Source organism: Hyperolius riggenbachi, chromosome 1 (genome assembly GCF_040937935.1).
Source record: "Hyperolius riggenbachi isolate aHypRig1 chromosome 1, aHypRig1.pri, whole genome shotgun sequence".
In the NCBI taxonomy this organism is placed as follows: Eukaryota; Metazoa; Chordata; class Amphibia; order Anura; family Hyperoliidae; genus Hyperolius; species Hyperolius riggenbachi.
This window is the reverse complement of record NC_090646.1, coordinates 560,409,382-560,431,089: the sequence shown is the minus strand read 5'-3', so window position 1 is coordinate 560,431,089 and position 21,708 is coordinate 560,409,382. Positions and strand designations below refer to the sequence as shown.

Here is a 21,708-nt window from a genome sequence, read left to right as displayed (position 1 = left end):
AAGCCAGCATGCAGTGTGGTAGAATAACGCGTTCTATTATAACGTAGTACTGTGAACAGGTCCATAGTGTTGTATGGGCAGTGAGGTGATTTGCAGAATTATTCTGTAACACAAATGAGCACTGTGAACTAGCCCCAATGGCCCATACACACGGGGCACAACTGTCGCCACAAACACGTGGCACGCTCACGTTTGGCGACAGGTCCCCCGTGTGTATGAGGCGCGCGCCACGAACCGTCGCCAGTCAGAGCTGTCGCCAGGTGATTGACATGGGCTGTCGCTAGTCCGCCACGCGTACTGCGTGTGTATGCGGACTAGCGACAGGAGACAAAGGAGAGTGAATGGAGCATCCGGCCGGGGGATGCTCCCTTCACAGACAGCTTCCGCCGCGTCTCAGCCTTTCAGGCAAGATGTGTGTATAGCTGTCGCCGTCTTCTCTCCATGCAACGGGGGACAGTTGTCTCCCGTGTGTATGTAGATTCAGGAAAAGTGGTAAAAAGGTCAATAATTTGCAATTGAGGTTCGCTCAGTGACCTATCGCTCGCACCTAATGTCTGGCATAAGTTGCATAGTGTATGCTCACCATTATCAGAGGGACCTGAGTCTATGAAGATAACCATCTTCGCAGATAGTGTAGCTGACACCATTATCCTCTCCTTCCTCTAGAGATCGTTCTTTTTCTGCTTAATGCTTTCTTTAATGTTTAATGCTTTCGGTGTGTTTGTGTTTCAGTGATTTCTAAAAATGGGATACGAGATTGTATTAATTATTAAATAATGACATTAGAAAGTGATGGACACATCATATTTATTGGTCTAGTCAGCCTACAGCTTCAGGAAAGATCGTCTGCTCCAAATAGAAGCTGTGAATGTTTTGCAGGGAACACTCCTTTGTCTGTAAATAATGTAGAGTGGGGAATGTTCCATATTCAATTGGGCTCCTTTGGTCGCAGCTTGCCTTTGCCTTCCTCGCCAGAACGCCTTACCAGCATGTCCTCACTTCACGCTGGTGAATGTGTCACTGTTTGCAGTGACGGGAACCTTAATTTTCCTCTTACAGCTGAGAAATAAAACACACACACACAAAGAAAGGAGAGAGAGCGAGGCTGACTGAGCCAATACAAGCTCATCCAAGTCTTAAATGAAGGCAGCAACTCTGTAGCCTGCCTCTGCTATGTTTCAGCACCCTCCGCTCTCAACAGCTGGCCATCAGAAATAAAGTCTTCTCCTTTTTCCTTTGCTGGTAAGTGACACAAATGTTTTTTCTATTTTTTCTTGACGTGTTTTTCCAGATGCAGAACATCATGACTGGCTTGGGAGAAGGGGGCACTTAAATGTATTTACTCTTCCATAATCCATGCACCTGTCATGGCACAGAAGTAAACGCCAAAAACTGCAAAAGTGTCATTCATGCCACAACGGTTTGCAGTGTCTCCTAGAAAGCAATCTGAAATGTATTTGTACAGCTTGATACCTGCACATGCTAGGCTGTGTGCAAATATTGAACCTACAAATATGCGAAACCCACACGGCATAGCATTTCCATGTTATTATAGAACGGGGGACTCGTTCCGTTGACTTACAGCGTACTTCTGTTGCTTGGCATTGCAGAGCTGTGTGAGGAGTTCCGTTGATAGTTCTTTGTTTTCTTTGTATGTGTGTTTGCCTCGGCAGCACAGGCTCTTATTGTATAAACAAAAGGCGTTCGCCGTACGCATAGTTTCAAAAGTAAATTTGAATTTAATGGGATGTTACATTTTAAAAAACTGACTTCCATAAACAGTCTTTTGCAAACATACACAGGAATGGATGGAAATGTCCACATGCATTGGGTTTCTTAGAGCTCGGTTTGTATTTTGTTGAAATATATGTTAACAATGGGAGTGTTGTAACACTCATGAACAATGCACAAGCCCTCATAACTTTATCACCGTACAGTGCTTCCACTCTCACACCTTTCACAGTCCCAAATATATTGCCTGTACTATCCTATTGCAGCACCCGTACTCTACTGTCCTGAAAAGGAAAATTGGTGAATTTTATGTTTTGTAGAAGTTTGGGTGCTTTATGTAAAATAATGTTACCAGTGTGGGTTAATGTTTTAAAGCAAAAGTGGACTCAAAGTTTGTTTATACTTTCACTCCTACTCTGGAGCTGCTCTTTTTCCCCACAGAGCCCCCCAGACCCACAGGCAGGCAGTGAAGCAGCAGTGACCGGGCCTCACAGAACAGTATGTAGTTTTGATGCAGGGGGGGTTGCTAGTGTACTGGGAGGTGGAGATTTTGATGAGCGGTACTTGGGAGTATTTGCCCCCTCATAATAAGACCTGCCTCTCAATCTGCCAATAACTCTGTCACTATCTGTACAAAAAGGAGGTGCTGATTTTAACAGGAAGTGAAATTACAGGTCACAGAGCGGTAAATATTAGGCGCCAACAGGATAAAATCAATACTTAAAACTTTTAAAATTGCTTAGGAGCCCCCTCCCCCCCCCCCCCCTCCCACAAGCAGACACAAAAACTGTGTATTCAAAACAATCAAATTTATTGGTACACTCCAGGGGTTTTTGCAACGCGTTTCGCAGGTATACTACCGCTTCCTCAGGCAATAAAAAATAGGAGTACACACAGTACAGTCTCAAGGTCATGATAAGCGCCTCTGATCGTGACCTTGAGACTATACTGTGTGTACTCCTAGTTTTTATTGCCTGAGGAAGCGGGAATGTACCTGCGAAACGTGTTGCAAAAACCCCTGGAGTGTACCAATAAATTTGATTGTTTTGAATACACAGTTTTTGTGTCTGCTTGCAGGGGGTAAGTCCACCACTGCCTTCTAAGCAATTTTAAAAGTTTTAAGAATTGATTTTATCCTGTTGGCGCCTCTGTTCTTCATTAGTTATAATTGATATCCACCCCTGGTGGAGGGGGATACCCCTTTCTTTCTCCTGTCTACAGAGAGCGACTTCTTAATCCTGAGTGAGGACAGGCTAATCTCCTCACCTGCCTGTACAGTGGTTACTTGGAGGTAACCCTGGTTTGTTAGTATATATTATACTCCTTTCATTTACCCAATTGTCAATACTTACTACACTATATTGGGCTCTCGGTTCTCTTTTTACATATACTTTCTTTAACAGCCATGGTACTTTTAATGCCCATATCCAGTTATTGATTTTTGCAAACAGTTTTGTCCAACAAACCATTTTTTGCACGATATCGTGCAACATGACAGTCTGATGCAGGAAGTGGCCAGTTTATTTGAACCGCCTGATCTGAATACTTGATACTCGGACTTTTGGGGCAGAGGATCAGACAGAAGGACTGCCAAGCAACTATCATTGTATAAAAAGAAGGAAATATGGTAGCCTCCATATCCTTCTCATAACAGGGTCAGTTTAAAACATAAATTATTTGATATCAGATAATCAAGGAGTTTCTATAAAGATAAAAACAATCTGTGTTCCTAAATAGGATTAGGAAAAGACGGGTGGTTTGACGTCCCGTCGTTCAGTCGTCCGGACGTCAAATCAGGCGTGTGTACAGTCCGTCGTTCAGCTGATAAGACTGGTCTTGAGCGATCCGTCATTTTAAAAAATCAGACGTGTGTATGGGCCTTTACAGTCTAAATGTTTAAGATATGACTAAAGGTTACAGGGATAGGACAGTAGGTGAAGGGAAGCTGGGTATGAGATGGTAGAAATGGTCAGTGGCCACAATTTCCTAAGTAGGAGAGTATGCTTGCCTGAAGAGGTGAGTTTTCAGATTTCGCCTAAAAAGGGTATGTGAGTGAGGATAGAGAGAAGTCCTGAAAGTGGGAGTGAGAACAGGTGACCAAAGAGGAAGACAGGAGAACATTGTTAGTAGTACAGAGATTGCATGTAGGATGGTATCTGGAATGAAGTTTGTTTAGATAAGAAGGAGCTAGGTTGTAAAGAGATTTGTAGGCGAGAGCAAGGATTTTAAATTGTATGCTTGATGTAACTGGCAGCCAGTTAAGGGACTGACAGAGGGGAGTAGGACTAAAGAGGTGGATTAGTCCTGCAGAGTTCATGATTCATGACTGTATTGGGCTAAACAGTTAGCGGGGAGGCCGCAGAGCAGAGGGTTGCAGTAGTTTAGTTGTGAAATAATCAGGGCATGCACCAGAAGTTTGGTGGTGTCCTATGTGAGAAAAGGGAGATGTTTTTTAGTTAAAGATGACAAGCGTGAGATAGTTGTCAATGTGTGGTTTGAATGAGAGACTCAAGTACTGTATTTCACCTAGGCAGAGATGCCTGGGGAACAGGTGTTATTGAAGTGCCATCAAAAGAAATAGTGATGTCAGGCAGGGGCATTGACTTTTGAGGTGGGAAGATTATCATTTCAGTCTTGTCCACTCCACATTGAGTTTTAGAAAACAGGAGGACATGAAGGACGAGATAGCATTGAGACAGTCAGGGACACAAGCTATTAGAGTACCCAAGTCAGGAGCTGAAAGGTAAATTTGGGTATCGTCAGCTTATAGGTGATATTGGAAGTTAAAGGAACTTCTGAGCTAACCAAGACCATAAGTATAGATAGTGAAAAGGAGAGAGGTCCAAGGACTGAGCCTTCGGAACTCCAACAGTGAGGGGTTGTGGAGAAGAAGTGGTGCCGGAGTGAGCGACTCTAAAGGTCCTATCTGTGAGATAAGAGGAAAGCCATGAGAGATCAAGACCCTGAATGCCCATGGATGAGAGGAATTGGAGAAGGAGAGGGTGGTCCACAAGTTGATACATATTTGTTACTTTTTGCAAATATATGCATCTAGGACATACTGGGTTCGAGTGGACCATTTGAAACAACTCAGAATCAATTGCAACTCATTGATCATGGTTACTTTGAATAAACTATTTTAGGTTTGTGTGAATCAAGTGAATGGAATTATAGTTACATAGTTACATAGTTACATAGTTATTTTGGTTGAAAAAAGACATACGTCCATCGAGTTCAACCAGTACAAAGTACAACACCAGCCTGCTCCCTCACATATCCCTGTTGATCCAGAGGAAGGCGAAAAAACCCTTACAAGGCATGGTCCAATTAGCCCCTAAAGGGAAAAATTCCTTCCCGACTCCAGATGGCAATCAGATAAAATCCCTGGATCAACATCATTAGGCATTACCTAGTAATTGTAGCCATGGATGTCTTTCAACGCAAGGAAAGCATCTAAGCCCCCTTTAAATGCAGGTATAGAGTTTGCCATAACGACTTCCTGTGGCAATGCATTCCACATCTTAATCACTCTTACTGTAAAGAACCCTTTCCTAAATAAATGGCTAAAACGTTTTTCCTCCATGCGCAGATCATGTCCTCTAGTCCTTTGAGAAGGCCTAGGGACAAAAAGCTCATCCGCCAAGGTATTATATTGCCCTCTGATGTATTTATACATGTTAATTAGATCCCCTCTAAGGCGTCTTTTCTCTAGACTAAATAAACCCAGTTTATCTAACCTTTCTTGATAAGTGAGACCTTCCATCCCACGCATCAATTTTGTTGCTCGTCTCTGCACCTGCTCTAAAACTGCAATATCTTTTTTGTAATGTGGTGCCCAGAACTGAATTCCATATTCCAGATGTGGCCTTACTAGAGAGTTAAACAGGGGCAATATTATGCTAGCATCTCGAGTTTTTATTTCCCTTTTAATGCATCCCAAAATTTTGTTAGCTTTAGCTGCAGCTGCTTGGCATTGAGTACGATTATTTAACTTGTTGTCAATGAGTACTCCTAAGTCCTTCTCCAAGTTTGATGTCCCCAACTGTATCCCATTTATTTTGTATGGTGCTAGACCATTCGTACGTCCAAAATGCATGACCTTACATTTGTCAACATTGAATTTCATCTGCCATGTATGTGCCCATATAGCCATCCTATCCAGATCCTGTTGCAATATGACACTATCTTCCTGAGAGTTAATGATTCTGCACAATTTTGTATCATCTGCAAAAATAGCAACATTGCTCACTACTGCATCTACTAGGTCATTAATAAATAAATTGAAGAGCACTGGACCCAGAACAGACCCCTGTGGGACCCCACTGCTAACAGTCTCCCATTTTGAGTATGATCCATTGACCACAACTCTTTGTTTTCTGTCCATTAGCCAGTTCCCTATCCATGAACACAGACTCTTCCCCAGTCCTTGCATTCTCAACTTTTGCACCAGACTTTTGTGGGGAACAGTGTCGAAGGCCTTTGCAAAGTCCAAGTATATCACATCTACAGCATTCCCAATATCCATATTAGCATTCACTACCTCATAAAGCTGAGCATGTTAGTCAAACAGGACCTGTCTTTAGTAAACCCATGTTGATGCTGAGAAATAAGATTATTTTCTACTATGAAGTCATGTATAGTATCTCTTAGTAACCCCTCAAATAGTTTGCATACAACTGATGTTAAACTTACAGGTCTATAATTTCCTGGATCAGATTTTTTGCCCTTCTTAAATAATGGGAAAACGTGGGCTGTACGCCAATCCACTGGGACTCTGCCAGTTGCAAGAGAGTCACAAAAGATAAGATAAAGGGGTTTATCTATAACTGAACTTAATTCCCTTAGGACCCGAGGATGCATGCCATCCGGGCCAGGTGCCTTGTCTATTTTTAATTTATTTAGTCTTGCCTTCACTTCTTCCTGCGTTAAGTATTTAATATTACAGTTAGAAGATTGAGACTCTTCCGCCTCTGTAGTTTGCAACAGTGCTGTTTCTTTTGTGAAGACAGAAGCAAAGAAAGCATTTAATAACTCTGCCTTTCTGCCTTTCATATAAGAAAACAAACTTCCGATTCATCATTGCTAAAAATCTTTTGGGATCATTCTAGAAATTCACAAAGGTCCTTAATATCTGGAATCTAGCACAAGAGTGTGCCAGTTTCTAACTCCAGGACCAGGGAAATGGGGAGGGTATGGGTGCAGTGGCAAGGAATGATGGAAGGCCACTCCTCCTCCCCACATTGCAGAGTAAGCACAGGGAGCAGTGTATTAACCTGCTCCAGCACTGTGTTGGCTCTCCTTTCCTTCCTGGCAGCTGCATGCTCTGTACTGCCATTCTCTGGCTCCTGATGCAGATCATGTGATGTGATAAGGAGCCGGGTATGCAGCATAGAGTGGCTGCCGGGAGGAGGAGGAGACCAGTTGCAGTGCTCATATTACACTGCTACCTGCACTTAATCTGTTGGAGGGAGGAGCAGAGATATGTATATGGCAGAGAGAGGGCCTCATGTTAATGTTGCTTGGGGATCTGGAGGCTTCTTGCTACGCCCCTGGATGTGTAGTTATATATAAATAATGCACTACTCTGTCCACAAAAGACTCTTATTTCAAAATTTCAACCAAGATTTAAGTCAATGTAGATGCCCCACCTTCCGAGCTTCCTCTCCCTGTCTGCTTCCACTTATTAATATACATAGAGAGTACATCGGAGTGTCCCTTGACATCCATTGTACAAGGATGTCACACACAGAAAAGGGGGCAGCACATGGAATGGAACCGGGGGCTGCTGTACATGGATGTCACACACAGAAGAGGGGGCAGCACATGGAATGGAACCTGGGGGGCTGCTGTACATGGATGTCACACACAGAAGAGGGGGCAGCACATGGAATGGGACCGGGGGCTGCTGTACATGGATGTCACACACAGAAGAGGGGGCAGCACATGGAATGGAACCTGGGGGCTGCTGTACATGGATGTCACACACAGAAGAGGGGGCAGCACATGGAATGGGACCGGGGGCTGCTGTACATGGATGTCACACACAGAAGAGGGGGCAGCACATGGAATGGGACTGGGGGCTGCTGTACATGGATGTCACACACAGAAGAGGGGGCAGCACATGGAATGGAACCGGGGGCTGCTGTACATGGATGTCACACACAGAAGAGGGGGCAGCACATGGAATGGAACCTGGGGGCTGCTGTACATGGATGTCACACACAGAAGAGGGGGCAGCACATGGAATGGGACCGGGGGCTGCTGTACATGGATGTCACACACAGAAGAGGGGGCAGCACATGGAATGGAACCTGGGGGCTGCTGTACATGGATGTCACACACAGAAGAGGGGGCAGCACATGGAATGGGACCGGGGGCTGCTGTACATGGATGTCACACACAGGAGAGGGGGCAGTGGGGCTGCTGTACATGGATGTTACACACAGAAGAGGGGACAGCACATGGGATGGTAAAGGGAGTCAAGAGAAAGTAAGCCTAGGGGCAGGAAAAATATAAATCTGACCACGCCCCCTCTCTCCGTCCCTGAGACCTCAATAGAGCTTTGTGGCTTTAACGTGGAAACTGGAAATTTGAGGGAAAATCCTTAAACAGATGTAAACCCTTACCATACACTGCAAAAACAAAATAAATTCTTCCTTGGAGCCTATGCACTTGTTGTATGTGGGGCTTTCAGCTTGATTCACTAAAAAGCAATAAACACCGCACACAAGTATCACAGGTTAAAATGAGAGCCCGCATGCTACGCGTGGTCCTATCAGCATAGCGTGCGCTCTGAAGTTACGCGCTTTAGTTCTAATTGGTGTGTAATAGTGGTGTAGGAGTCATGCTAATAAAGTATCGTGGTCGTGCTACACCACTATTGCATGGCAATTAGAAGGAAGGCACATAACTTCAGAGCGCACGCTACGCTGATAGGACTCCGCATAGTGTGCGCACGCTTATTTTAACGCACAATGCATGTGTTTACTGCTTTTTAGTGAATCAAGCCGTTTGTCATATTTTCTGCACAAGAGTTCTATTTGTATTAACCACTTAACCCCCCGCGGTACGAATTTCTCCGTCCCTTTTTCCCCCCTAAAAAACCAGGGACGGAGAAATCTGTACCTTCCGCGCTACCGCCGTTGTCCGCGCTCCCGCCGCTCGTGTGCGCGCACCCGCCGCTCGTGCACGCCGCCGCCCGCTCGCCCGGAGATTAATGAACGGGAAAATCCATTCCCGTTTGTTGATCTAAGCCCCCGCAATGATCCGCTGCTTCTATTAGAAACAGCGCGATCATTGTGATCTTCTCAGCCTCCTACTGCTTCCTGTAAACATCCTTCCGGACGCTTACAGGTCGCATGTAAACAAACACACTGTGGCCATCTTGTGGCCAAATAGTAAAACTACACCCTAAAGTATTTTACATATACAAACATTACATTTACACAATAAATTAACTCATTACCTCCCACACTCCCCAATTTATTTATTTTTTGTAATTAAAAAAAAAAATACAATAATAATAAAAAAAAAAACATAAATAGTTACCTTAGGGACTGAACTTTTTAAATATTTATGTCAAGAGGGTATAACACTGTTACTTTATAAACTGCGGGCTTGTAATTAGGGATGGATGCAAAACTGAAAAAAATGCACCTTTATTTCCAAATAAAATATTGTCGCCAAACATTGTGATAGGGACATAATTTAAACGGTTTTATAACCGGGACAAATGGGCAAATACATTTCATGGGTTTTAATTACAGTAGCATGCTTTATTTAAAAACTATAATGGCCGAAAACTGAAACATAATAATTTTTTCCCACATTTTTTCCTATTTTCCCTTTAAAACACATTTAGAATAAAATAATTCTTGGCATAATGTCCCACCTAAAGAAAGCCTAATTGGTGGCGAAAAAAACAAGATATAGTTCATTTCATTGCGATAAGTAATAATAAAATTATAGACGAATGAATGGAAGGAGCGCTGAATGGTGAAAATTGCTCTGGTGTTCAAGGGGTAAAACCCCTCAGTGGTGAAGTGGTTAATCTAAATGTGTTTTGTGCATAACCTGTTTATAGACAGAAGGTTGTTCTGTTAGTAAGTGAAGGTTTCTGTATATTTTAAGCTAAAACTGAATTGTACCATCTAAAACTCATGTGTAACTTCACAGTGAAAGTATGTCTGCGTTTGAACAGCTATTGAGACAAGTAAAGATCACAGGGGCCAAAAAGCACGTGGTCCTGTTAGTAATTGACTTTACATTACTTCACCTTGAAAAGACATTATTGACTGAGTATTTTCACTGTAAAGCTTTCCTGAGTGGCTGACTAATGGGGATCTGAAAGTGTTTCAGGGCTGGAGAACATGTGCCGTTTAACAACTTACCTTTGGCAATAAAAGGCTTCAAACACCATGTGGATTTGAACTGCAGATGCAACTTTGCAGGTCCTTGCTTGATTGCTAATACTGTGATTATTTATTTATAACCTGTCAATGTCCTTATCAGATGTACACAGCAAGGAAGTGGTGTTGTAAGCAGAATTCTGGCATGAAGGTTAGCACAGAATCAGATAATGATGTGGATCAGGGAAGTTAATAGCAATCTCTAGAGTAAAGCATCAATTAGCACTGTTGCATTGCAGCTGTGGAATTCTCAGTATGAACCCCACCAGGGATATTATCTTCATGGAAGTTATACTGTATGTTCTGACACTTTGCCCTGGTAAAGGTGGCCATATACGCATAGACTGCCACTCAATGTGGCAAAACAAATTATCCCACTCTGATCTGAATTTGGTCAGAGTAGGATCTATTTGTGCCACAAACAGCAAATCTATTAAAAATGGATTGAACTGCAGTGTTGCACTCACTAGGGGCTGTCAATCTACCGTGGCTCCCCCCATGCACGATTTTCTGTCTGGTCTGATCGATAATTTAGATAGATTGTTAACGAAAATTGTTCAAAATTATGAACAATGTGACATTCTGTTCTATAGGTTCCTGGCAGACATTTGATAAAAGTGTCCATTTAATAGGGAGCAGGAATAGTGGCTGTAGAATATCAGTAAATATACACATTGGTGGGCGACTAATCTTAATCACCCACCGGTGGGTGTCTAACTTTAATCTCTCCCTCTAGATTGTAAGCCTTTGGGCAGGGTCCTCACTCCTTTTGTGTCCTACCTGATCATGCACCTCCATTACTGTGCACCCATGCTATGCATCTGAGAGAACCTAACTTGCCTAATCTCCATGCTCAATCCAGTGACTAAGCATTACCTTGTACTCATACTGTGCTGTGTGATCTGGTTTTCTTGTATTCCTGTATTGTCATATTGCTGTTTGTCACCTCTAAATATTGTCTGTAACCTAAACTAATGTCCAGCGCTGCGTAATATGTTGGCGCTTTATAAATACAATAAATAAATAATAATAATAACCTTTCCCAAAGGCAACTAACCTTAACCCTGCTGCACCTAACCTTAAAGAGGAACTTAAGCCTAAACAAACATACTGTCATTAAGTTACATTAGTTATGTTAATTAAAATAGATAAATAATATAAAACTCTTACCCACCCTGTTTTAAAGTGGACCTGAACTCTTGCACAAGACTGAAGAAATAAATAGCGGAATGCACCCTGCATGTATTTAGAGAGTTTAGCCTATTTAATTCCCCCTTATTTGTGTCTAATCATAAGTTGTAATTTGATCTCTTCCTGTGTCACATGACTGCCAATGGTAGAGATAGCAGATAAGCTCATTTGAAAGCACTGGCTGTTAACAATATGTCTGCTTCCATGAACCAGGAAGTAGAAACAATGCAGATTTAGTTTAGGATTTGTATCAAGTGTAAATAAGGTTATTATGCTGGTGCATATCTTTTAGAGCAGAGAGGGCATTCTGAGTTCAAGGCCGCTTTAAAAGAACAGGCAAATGTTTCATGGGGGCAGCCATCTTTTTGGTTGAAAGGAGGTTACAGGGAGCATGAGACACAGTTCCAACTGTCCTGTGTGTTGATCAACCCTTCCAGCTGCACGCGCTAGGCTTCAAATCTCAAATTCAAAATTAAAAAATTTGTGGCAAAACAGCAGAATGAAAACAACAACATCAGAAATGCCATCATGCTTTGCACGGCATCAGGGGAAAAATGCCCGGTCAGATTTCTCTGATGGGGTGAAGCTTAGCTTCTGTGCAGCTAAAAATGAGGATTGGGTAAGAAAAATAAAGTCCTGATGCTGTGAAACTGTTAGGTCCTGAGCCCACTGGTGCAGTTGTATCTGCTTCTGTCCGCTTTTCAGCATCTCTAACATTAATGTGTAACTGAAAAGCGGATACAACTGCATTAGTGAGCTCAGGCCCTTAAAGGGAACCTGAAGCGAGAAAAATGTTTTAAAATAAACACATAATGTACCTGCAAATGAATATTACATACTAACCTCACTGTCAGTTCCTCTCAGAAGCTCACCATTTTCTTCTTACAGTGATCCCTTCCAGTTCTGACAATATTTTGTCAGAACTGAAATATACCAGTTGCTGTCAGTTATATATCAGCAGCTGTCAGTTACAGCTGAATGTGCAAGCTAATGTCCATGGTTCCCTATGGCTCAAGTGGATGATATTACAGTTTAACAGTTTACTGACCCGGAAGCTGTTATGGGGTAATGGCCATTTTCAAAATGGAGGACGGAGAATTCCATTGATCACAGTGGACAAATGGGATGCAGGAGTAGACTACGCAGGAGGTAAGTATAACCTGTGTATGGTTATTTTTTTTTTTATTTTCAGTTTAGGTTATATTTAAGGAAACACCAAGCCTTTTCAGTGCTGCTGAGTAGATTTTTAATCTGGAGGTTCACTTTAACCCCCAGCGTCCTGTTTAAAAGGGCACCGACATGCGGATTGTGACTAGTGATATAGCCACAGTTTGCACATTATTATAGGTGGGGCCTTTTAACCAGGATGTGGCTTGCGCCCTTTTTAACTACTCCGTGCTTGTATGTGCTTGTATGGCCAGCTATACTGCAGGTTTTCCGGTTTCCCCCAGGTCCAAAAACGTACTGGTGGTCAACGTGTGGCTGTCCATACCAGCCACATGGTTTGTAAACAGGGCAATGGTATTAGATTGTGAGCAGGTCTGTAAAGACAGTTTTGAATGCTTCTAATAACATAAACCATCACTACTGTACCAACACCGTATAATGTTTTACAGCTTGAAGACTGATATGACTGACTGAATATGTAAGTATTGCCATGTGTGTTTTAAAGTAGAATTACTGTCTGTGTGTTTGTGTGTGTCCACTGAGTACCGTTCTTTCTGTTCATCCATCAAAATGCCATTTCTTCAAACACCTTAGCTTTTGTTGAGCTAGGCAATGCAAAAAAGTAGCACAGATGTGCAAAAAAGCGGAAACACAGCAGCCAATCAGAATTCATCTCTTGGCTGGTCAAAGTGCAATCCTATACTAACCATTTCAATATGCCCTAGATCAGCAGAGCATGCAATGTTTAATTTGGGAAAATTATCCTCACTTCTTTCCCTTTTAATTATTTGTTTTTTGTTGCCCTGCCTCCTGACTGATGCCAAAACTAAGCCTCATTGCATTATGCAATGCTTGGCTCTGCCATCTGACTACATTATTATGATGATGACGAGGGCAGGGGCGGTACTTCAGCGTCCCAGGTCCCCAAGCAAAATTACCGGGGCAGGGCCCTCTGCACCTCCCAACACGGACTCCCCCCCCTTTGCGTAATTGTAATAGCCTTTCTCACTCATGACCCCTGTAATGGCCAGATGTTCCGCTTTTCCACACCCCCTCTCTTGAAGAGTAAGCGCAGGGAGTGCAGTTATATTTACCCAGTCCGCACTGCATCTGGTCGTCTGGTCTCTTCTTCCTTCTGGCACCTGCATGCTGTATGCTGACACCCTCCATCTCCCAATGCATATCGCATCATCAGGAGCCTCAGGATGAGCAGCATAGAGCATGCAGCTTCTGGGCGGATGAGGTGACCAGATGCAGCAAGGATTTGGTACAGTAAATATACCTGCACTTACACTGCACAAGAGGGGAGGAGGAGAGGGCATTTATAACCCCGGCCCCCTCGCAGTAGCAGGGGTCATAGGAGCCATTGTTACGCCACTGGGGCAAGGGATTCCCAGGAATTTATCAAATTATTAAATGAGGACACAAAACTAAGTACTACAGAGTTTTCACATCCATCATTTTACAGTGCAAGACCTTTTTAAAGTGAATTTGTATTGTTCTGGAAAAAATGAAATCCACATTTGTTACAAAGTCTGTGACTGTGCTGATATTTAAAGGTGTCCAAATATGGTGGTACGCTACTTATATACAAAACAGTCCAAATTCCAAAGAAAGCTGTGCACTATGAATACACTAGATCAGAAACTTTTAACCCCTCCTTGTCGGTAACCCGAAGTCTGGCTCCGGGTGGAAAAAAAAAGCCAGGAGCGTTAATCCCGAGCCTGACTCGTGGTAGCTCCCGGAAGGTATGCAGAGACAGTGCACCATGCAAGGTGTTTCAATTCACTTTCCCCGGGATCCAGTTGTTGGCAGTCATTCTTCTTCTGGTCCTCAGAGGCTCTGGATCCCTTGGGTGAGATCGCTGTTTACAGTCATGCTGACATACAGCGATCTCACTATAGGGGAACAGCACCACCCAGAGGACAGAGAGAGAATTGCAGAGCTGGAGCCCAGGGAGGTAAGTGCAGGGGATGCCGCAGATCTAACTGTGGAATGAATTTTTCCTGCTTTTAGGGTCTAAAAGATCTTGAAAAAAATCGTACCTCTTTTAGACCCTAAAATCTGGAAATAATTGTACCATCTTGGAGGTTACCACAGTTCCACAAGTAGACAGTGTATTTCAACTCAAGTCTCTCAGCAGGTATACGAAGCAATTGATATACCCCACACCCCCAAACAGTGGGCACTCACTCACCCTTTAGTACTGACCCTTGGCTAGGTGGGTCAATAGTGCTTGTGGGGTCATCTGGCCACCCCCTGCCTTTTAGGAGTTGTCTGTAGTTCCTATCGGTTTTCCAACATTAGTGGATGAAATCACTTGCAAACAAACATATTCGGGGGCGTAAAACTGTATAATTGTAACGTTTGCGGGTTTCTATTTCTGTGGTCAGCGCACAAGATGCGCGCTGACACAGCGGGAATCCTCCACAAGCGTATAATAGATAGAACCCAGCTTGAGTGCAATGCACCAGTAGAGGGGAATTCCCACCGGCAGATGGGGCTGTGGAGTGCAGATGAGCACAGCCTCTGCATGGCCACAGATATCAGATGGGAATTGTACGAATTGGCAATGCAGGGCTGAACAGTCCTTAAAGAGAAAGAGCACAGAGACAGGATGAATGTGTGTCCATCAATCTAGTTGCCACCCAGCAACGGTGAACACACATCAGCAGAAACAAATCAAGAACGCAATCGGAAAGACTGGCGATTGCCAACAGACACAAGACCGAGCAGGACAGAGTACGAGAGTAGCAAAGGCACAGCAAACAACAAACAGAAGATAAAGAAAATAACAAACAGCTAACGCGTTTAAGCACGATCACCGCGCGTTAGGCGCCCAGTGATAAGCGTGCCACCCTAACTAACCAATGACACACAAACACGATATAGAGAACGCGAACGCTTGCTAAACGGTGACCTCACCGAGCCTACAGCAATTGTTCGTAAAAGACAAGACAGACAGATGGAGCAGCCAGTAGCAACCGCAGCTCTGGCCTACACTCCCAGACAGAGTTCAAAAGGAACCACCGCTGCTACCGCTAGAGCGAGTGCGATCCAGACAGATGAACAGATGGGGCTACCAGTGGCAACCGCTGCTCTGGTTAGCACCCCTGAGGCAGAATACAAAAGGAGGCACTGCCACTACCACTAGGGCGAGTGCGATCCAGACAGATGAACAGAAGGGGCTACCAGTAGCAACCGCTGCTCTGGTTAGCATCCCTAGACAAACAGAACGATTTCCTGTCGACCGCCGCTGGCGACAGGACAATCGCAGCAGAGAGGCAACACAGGCAAAACAGATAATGCAACCTGACTGCACTAGAAGAGCTGCCTAGTGCAGTCCCAATGAATTACTCTAAGGTAAACTTTGACAAACAAAGAGGGCTGATACTCTAGGAGAGTTTGTCAGTAACAAACCATGAAAATGACCAGCAAAGGATTCTAGGAGAACATGGCATTTATACTGCCAGCCTTCAAAGGAGGCAGCTAGGCAATTTGCATGACAAGTGTATGCAAATTCCTCAGCAGCAGAGCAAGTCTGAAACTTGCAAAGTAAAGACAGGTCTCTTTTCCAGAGGCCTGCAGCCCTCAGACTTAAGGAATGGTCAAACAGCTGTCTGTCTGTGCAGACAGCTGAGCGGATCATTACAATAATCAATTTAATGATGAAAAGAGTGCATACTTACAAGCACATCCGGTAAAACAGCATTGATTTGGCTACAATTGCGCTGCTGTCTCACGCCAGACCCCTTCACGACCACGCTACTTGTTTCCGCGTAACCGCTAGCTCTACTAGTTTCGTCGCCATAGTGACTCTTCAGGAGCATGATGAAGGGATTTGGCATGGGACAGCAGCACAATTGTAGCCAACCAGGTGGCCAACGCATGAGGTTGAGCCTGTTAAAATTCAATGCTGTTTTTATTGGATGTGTTTGTAAGTGTGTGCCCGCTACTAGCAGAAACTCGGGCGTCGCCATAGGTACCATTATAAATTGCGGCTATACTGCAAAATCCCCCCCCCCTTCCACCCAATATTTAGTGGGCACCCTAACAATGTTGTAATTGTGGTGGCTTGGTGGCAGGTGTTAAGGGTATGTATGAGAGGAGATAGTTAAGGGTAGGTGTGTGGGGGGTGTTTTTAAGGGTTCGGCATGGGTAAGATGGTTAAGTTTAGGCGCGTGGGGGGTGTTTTAAGGGTTAAGCATGGATGGACTTTAAGCCTAAGTGTGGGGGGATTAAGGTTTAGGAATGGGAGGATGGTTAAGGTCAGGAATGTTTCTTTTTAAGAGTTAGGCGTGGGTTGCGGTTAAGGTCAGGCAACAGTAAAGGAGGGTTCTGTGTGAGGAAAGTGTTAGGATAAGTTGTACTAAAATATCAGTATTATTTACAAAATTTTACTATGGTAATTCCCACTTTTAAAACGTAGAACAACAATAAACTTTACAGAGATTCTACTAGCCAAAATTGGGCGTCCAAATTTCCTTGTGACCCTTTTTCATGCATGCGTCATATGGGCTTTCTATGAGAATGTCCGTGTAATTGTGAATCCATGATAGCATGCATTCCAAAAAGTGGTTGGGGGCTCATGCAATGGGCCCTTCACTGTAGACAAACAGATGGGTACCTTGAGAAGGACAATAGCCGTGTCTGACAACAAACTGGGAATGAGAAAGATGCGACTGCCCAGTGCCCACAGCACAAAACACTTTTCCCTTTATGTAGATCAAGGCAGAGGGAAATTACACTTTGCACATCAGTGTTCTTTGAGCTACATCTACTCTTCCATCATTTCCTCCTCCATAATCAATTATATCTCTAATTCTTCTTTACTCTTCAGCCCCTTCCCTCTTGAGTTAACTTTCCCTCCTATACCCACCTGGTGGGATGCTTTCTATGCTTCCTTCCATACTGCTTTCTGGCAGGTCCTGTATTTCCTGCAGTCTTGCAATCCTTTTTAATTTCTAATGTTATTCTCTGTCTCTATTGAGCTTCCACTGTGCTCTAATGTTTCTTTATACTGTATATGGAGACTGGGGGAGATGGTGTCTCTGCAGCAACCAGTTTGCATGTATCGTTTTACTAAAGAAGATTTCAATAGCATGGGTCTGGTAATGACCTTCTTTTCCATTCTGGTTATGATCAGTATATGTGCACTCACCTCCATTTATGCCATCATGTGCTGTTGCTTCTCCTTTCATCCAACTCTGTAGTGAGAGGGATATGGGGCTACCATATTTATATAGTTTTAAAGTGGACCTGAACTCAGAACTTCCTCTCCGCTCTAAAAGATATGCAATAGCATAATAAACTTAACAGAAAAACATTTCTTTGCTACAGCTGATACCAATCCTACAATGCATCTCCAGTGTTTCTACTTCCTGCTTTCATGGAAGCAGACATATTAACATCCTGTGCTTTCAAATGAGCTTATCTGCCTTATCTGCCATGGCAATCAGCTGACACAGGGATAGAGATCAAATTACAACTTGTGATTGGACACAGTTGAAGGGGAATTAGACAGGCTAAACTCTCTAAATACATGCAGGGTGTATTTCTCTCTGTTTTCTTTCTGTCCTGTGCAAGAGTTCAGGTCCACTTTCAGCAAATCCATTGACTGAATGCCCTGCTGATCTTGCACTTATAATACTTTAACCTCTTGAGGACCAGAGGTTTATACCCTCCTAGTGACCAGGTGAATTTTTACAATTCAGCACTTCGCCACTTTAAAGCGGATCCGAGATGAAAAACTAACAATAACAAGTAACTTGTCTATATATCTTATCTAAAGTTTAGATAGTTTACACAGCAAATCTGGCTGCAAACAGCTTCAATAGTTTATTATTATTTATTCCTGTGATACAATGAGGGCAGCCATGTTCTGTTTGCTACATTGTCACAGGCTGAGGGCTGGAGATGCTATTAGCTTTCCTGTGTGTAATGTGACAAATTCGGTCCCCTCTCCTCCTCCCTCCTCCCCTCTGCCTCTGAAATCTCTGGCTAGTAACACCTCCCCCTCCTCCTGTCCAGACTGAGCTCCCATAAGCCCTTGCTACACTCTAAAAAGCTGTGGGCGAAGGCTTGTTTAGTTTATGGGGAATTAGAGTATTCAAACAAAACAAAAAAAGTATTTGGCTTGAGGAATGCCCTATAAACTATATGAAAGGAACACAATTATGCAATGAGTAAAAGTTTATCTCGGATCCACTTTAATGATTTATTGCTCAGCCATACAACTTAGCACCCAAATGATTTTTACCCCCTTTTCTTGCCACTAATAGAGCTTTATTTTGATGGTCTCTGATTGCTGATAGTTGTAGGATGAAAAGATTAATGAATGATACTCGCCATGTAATTTGTTCATTTTGTTTGAGTCACCATGACCCTGCAGGTCATCATCTTTACTGCTGGAAGACGAGAAAAAAAAAACAAACAGCACCAACTGCCATAATCTATAAGCATGTGCAGATAATGCTCGCTTGGCAGCTGAATACAGACATAATTTCCCACAATGTATTGAGGTTCACAGACAGGAATGTCAGGGCCATGGCCCGAACATCACACTGTGGGAGGGGCTTTACCACAATGGGCTTGATTCACAAAGCCGTGCAAACTGTTTAGCATGAGTGTGCTAAACAGTTAGCACCTGAAGTGCCGTTCGCTGATTTTTGCGCACACAAAGTGCTGCGATTCACGCGATCGTGGACTTTTGCGCACGCAATCTGCACGGCTTTGTGAGTCAAGCCCAATATCAGCTATACAGACGCCCCTAATGATCTGTTCAAAAGAAGGTAAAGATTTCTCGTGGGAAAGGGGGTATCAGCTACTGATTAAGATGAAGTTCAAACCTTGGTTACAGATCCTCTTTAAACCTCTACAGACAGGCACACTGTTGAAGGCATGCATAGCTAAAAAGTTCAGTTTCAAATGTATTGTTTAGAATTTACATTAACTCATGATTATTTTGAGCATTTTCTGTGTTCAGTTTTGGGTTTAATTGGGCTGTAAACGTCCCGCTGCCTATGTGTGAAAGAACAATAATGTGTTAATAGATTGCACGGTTCTGTGGCTAGGCTACTCCGCTTCTAGGTTCTATTTCTAAACTATGACCTTCCTACCACCAGAGGAACTGTTAAGGCTTCGCACATGCTTTCCGGAAAAGGAGAACTCATTCCCTTTAAAATCCATTAATGTGTCCTGCATGTGTCTGAAGGCAGCCCAGCTGTATATCCATTCTGGTCTGCTCCTGACAGTCCCTGGGCTAAACCGAGGAAGTGTGATGTCGCCATGAGATCATTATTGTAATCATATTTGCCAATTCATCCCGGGAAAAGATGTGCAGCGCCAATAAAGATATCTGCATCAGCCGAGATCAGGTTAACAAATGCTCTTCATGTGATCATTAAACTTTAAATTAAGGGGAATTATAAGCACCATGATGTATACACTTAATCAGAGGACTGTAAAAATTATACATTTTTAATGATGTGCTCAGTGTCACAAACAGTGAATAGTGTAATTGCATTGTAAAAGAAAAATGTGTGTCTTTAAAGTACAGCTATGAAAATTAATATTTTGTAGCATGGCCGTAAAAGCATAATAATCATAAATATTCAAACACAGGCACACTAAATTATCGTCCAGCTTTCCTTTCCAGCTCAGCTAACCTGCATTCGCTGCTTGTTAGTGCCAAATCGCATAACTCAACACTGCCCTCTGTTGTCTGTCTGTAGATCACACACACACTACATTTCACGTTTTCTTTAGAATACAGCCAGCTATACAGTCTAATGTTGCCTTATTCATTCATTACCATTCAAGCACTGTTTGCCATAGGTCATGTATAACTGATAAACTAAATTAGAAATCAGTTAGTTCACAGACTCCTATTCAGCCTAACCAAGCTGCATCTAATATTCACACAAGAAGTCAGATTTACAAACGCAGCAAGCCAGATAATAGAAAATGAACATTGCAAAAATGGTGCAATGTACAATGCATAAAACGTTGTATGGTGCAAATTGCAGTGTTTTCCACACAATATGCATTAAAAAAACCATGAGCCTAAACAAGGACTTTAATAACTACCTGGGTCCCCTACTTCATGGTCCCATAGCAGCAACTATAGGTGCTATGACTACTGTTTAGATCCTGTTTCACAGGCATATTTCTGCACCATTCATAGGTAGAAAAAAACTAAGTCTTGTAAAAGTAATACTTTTTAATGGCTAACTGATAAAAATTAAATTATGCAAGTTTTCTGGGATCTAGTCCCCTTCTTCAAGCATATTTCCAGATGTTAGCGGAAGTAAAACACTGCTGCAGGTAAATAGTGAAACACGTAGATGGCAGTTGTGCTGGTTGCTGTTTAGCAGTTAGATGTCAGGTGATCAGCAAGCTGGAGCCAGTGAGTTCATGCAAGCAAATATGAAATCTAGCAGGTTTCTGAAGATCATGAAGCCAAGTCAATCATGTTACATAAGGAGTCATGAATCCCATTCCACAATTGAACCTTCTGTTAATGTCTTAAACATTTTCATAAATTTGTACTCAGAAATCTTTCTTGCTGGTTCATTTTTGAAGTTACCCTTAAGAATACTGTAAGTACTTTGAGATCTTGCATGCTGTGTCCTGGTTCACAGAATTGTTGGCCCACTGGTGTGTCCATTTTACCCTCATTAATTTTAAAGCGGTGATGTAATGAACCATCACTGCTTTAAAATTAATGAGGGTAAAATGGACACACCATTGGGCCAACATTTCAACAATATGCCTGAAGGAGACTAGATCCCAGAAAGCCTGCATAATTTAACTTTATCAGTTCGCCATTAAAAGGTATTACTTTTACAAGACTTTGGTTTTTTCTACCTACATAATTTGTTTGGCTAACATGGTACAGAACTTTTTTTACTACTGCACCATCCGTAAAAGAGCTCTGTAATGGCTAAGTTCAGAGCGGCGAGATGGGTTGCATTCCCTGTAAAAACAGTAGTGCAACATCTTCTGTAAATAGCAGGAAAAAATGGACATTCCATGGTATGCATTCTACAGATAGAAGAAAGTACATTCAAGTATTTACCATGATACGGCTGAGCAAGAAAAATAACTATGTACAGTAAAGGCTAGTTACCTTTCACTTACTGAAAAAAGCAAATATTTGGTCTTTGGTCACATTGAGTACTGAACTGATTCTAAATGGTCAGCATTCAAC

General features: G+C 42.8%; 1 long non-coding RNA gene across 1 annotated transcript; it reads left to right on the top strand.

Annotated features, from left to right (window-relative positions):
• The first annotated feature begins 946 nt into the window (after nt 1–946).
• Nucleotides 947–19,882, top strand: LOC137557496 (uncharacterized). The gene is made up of 3 exons (XR_011029581.1): nt 947–1,242; nt 12,947–12,975; nt 19,622–19,882. It is a non-coding gene; the product is annotated as an uncharacterized lncRNA (long non-coding RNA).
• The last annotated feature ends 1,826 nt before the right edge of the window (nt 19,883–21,708 follow it).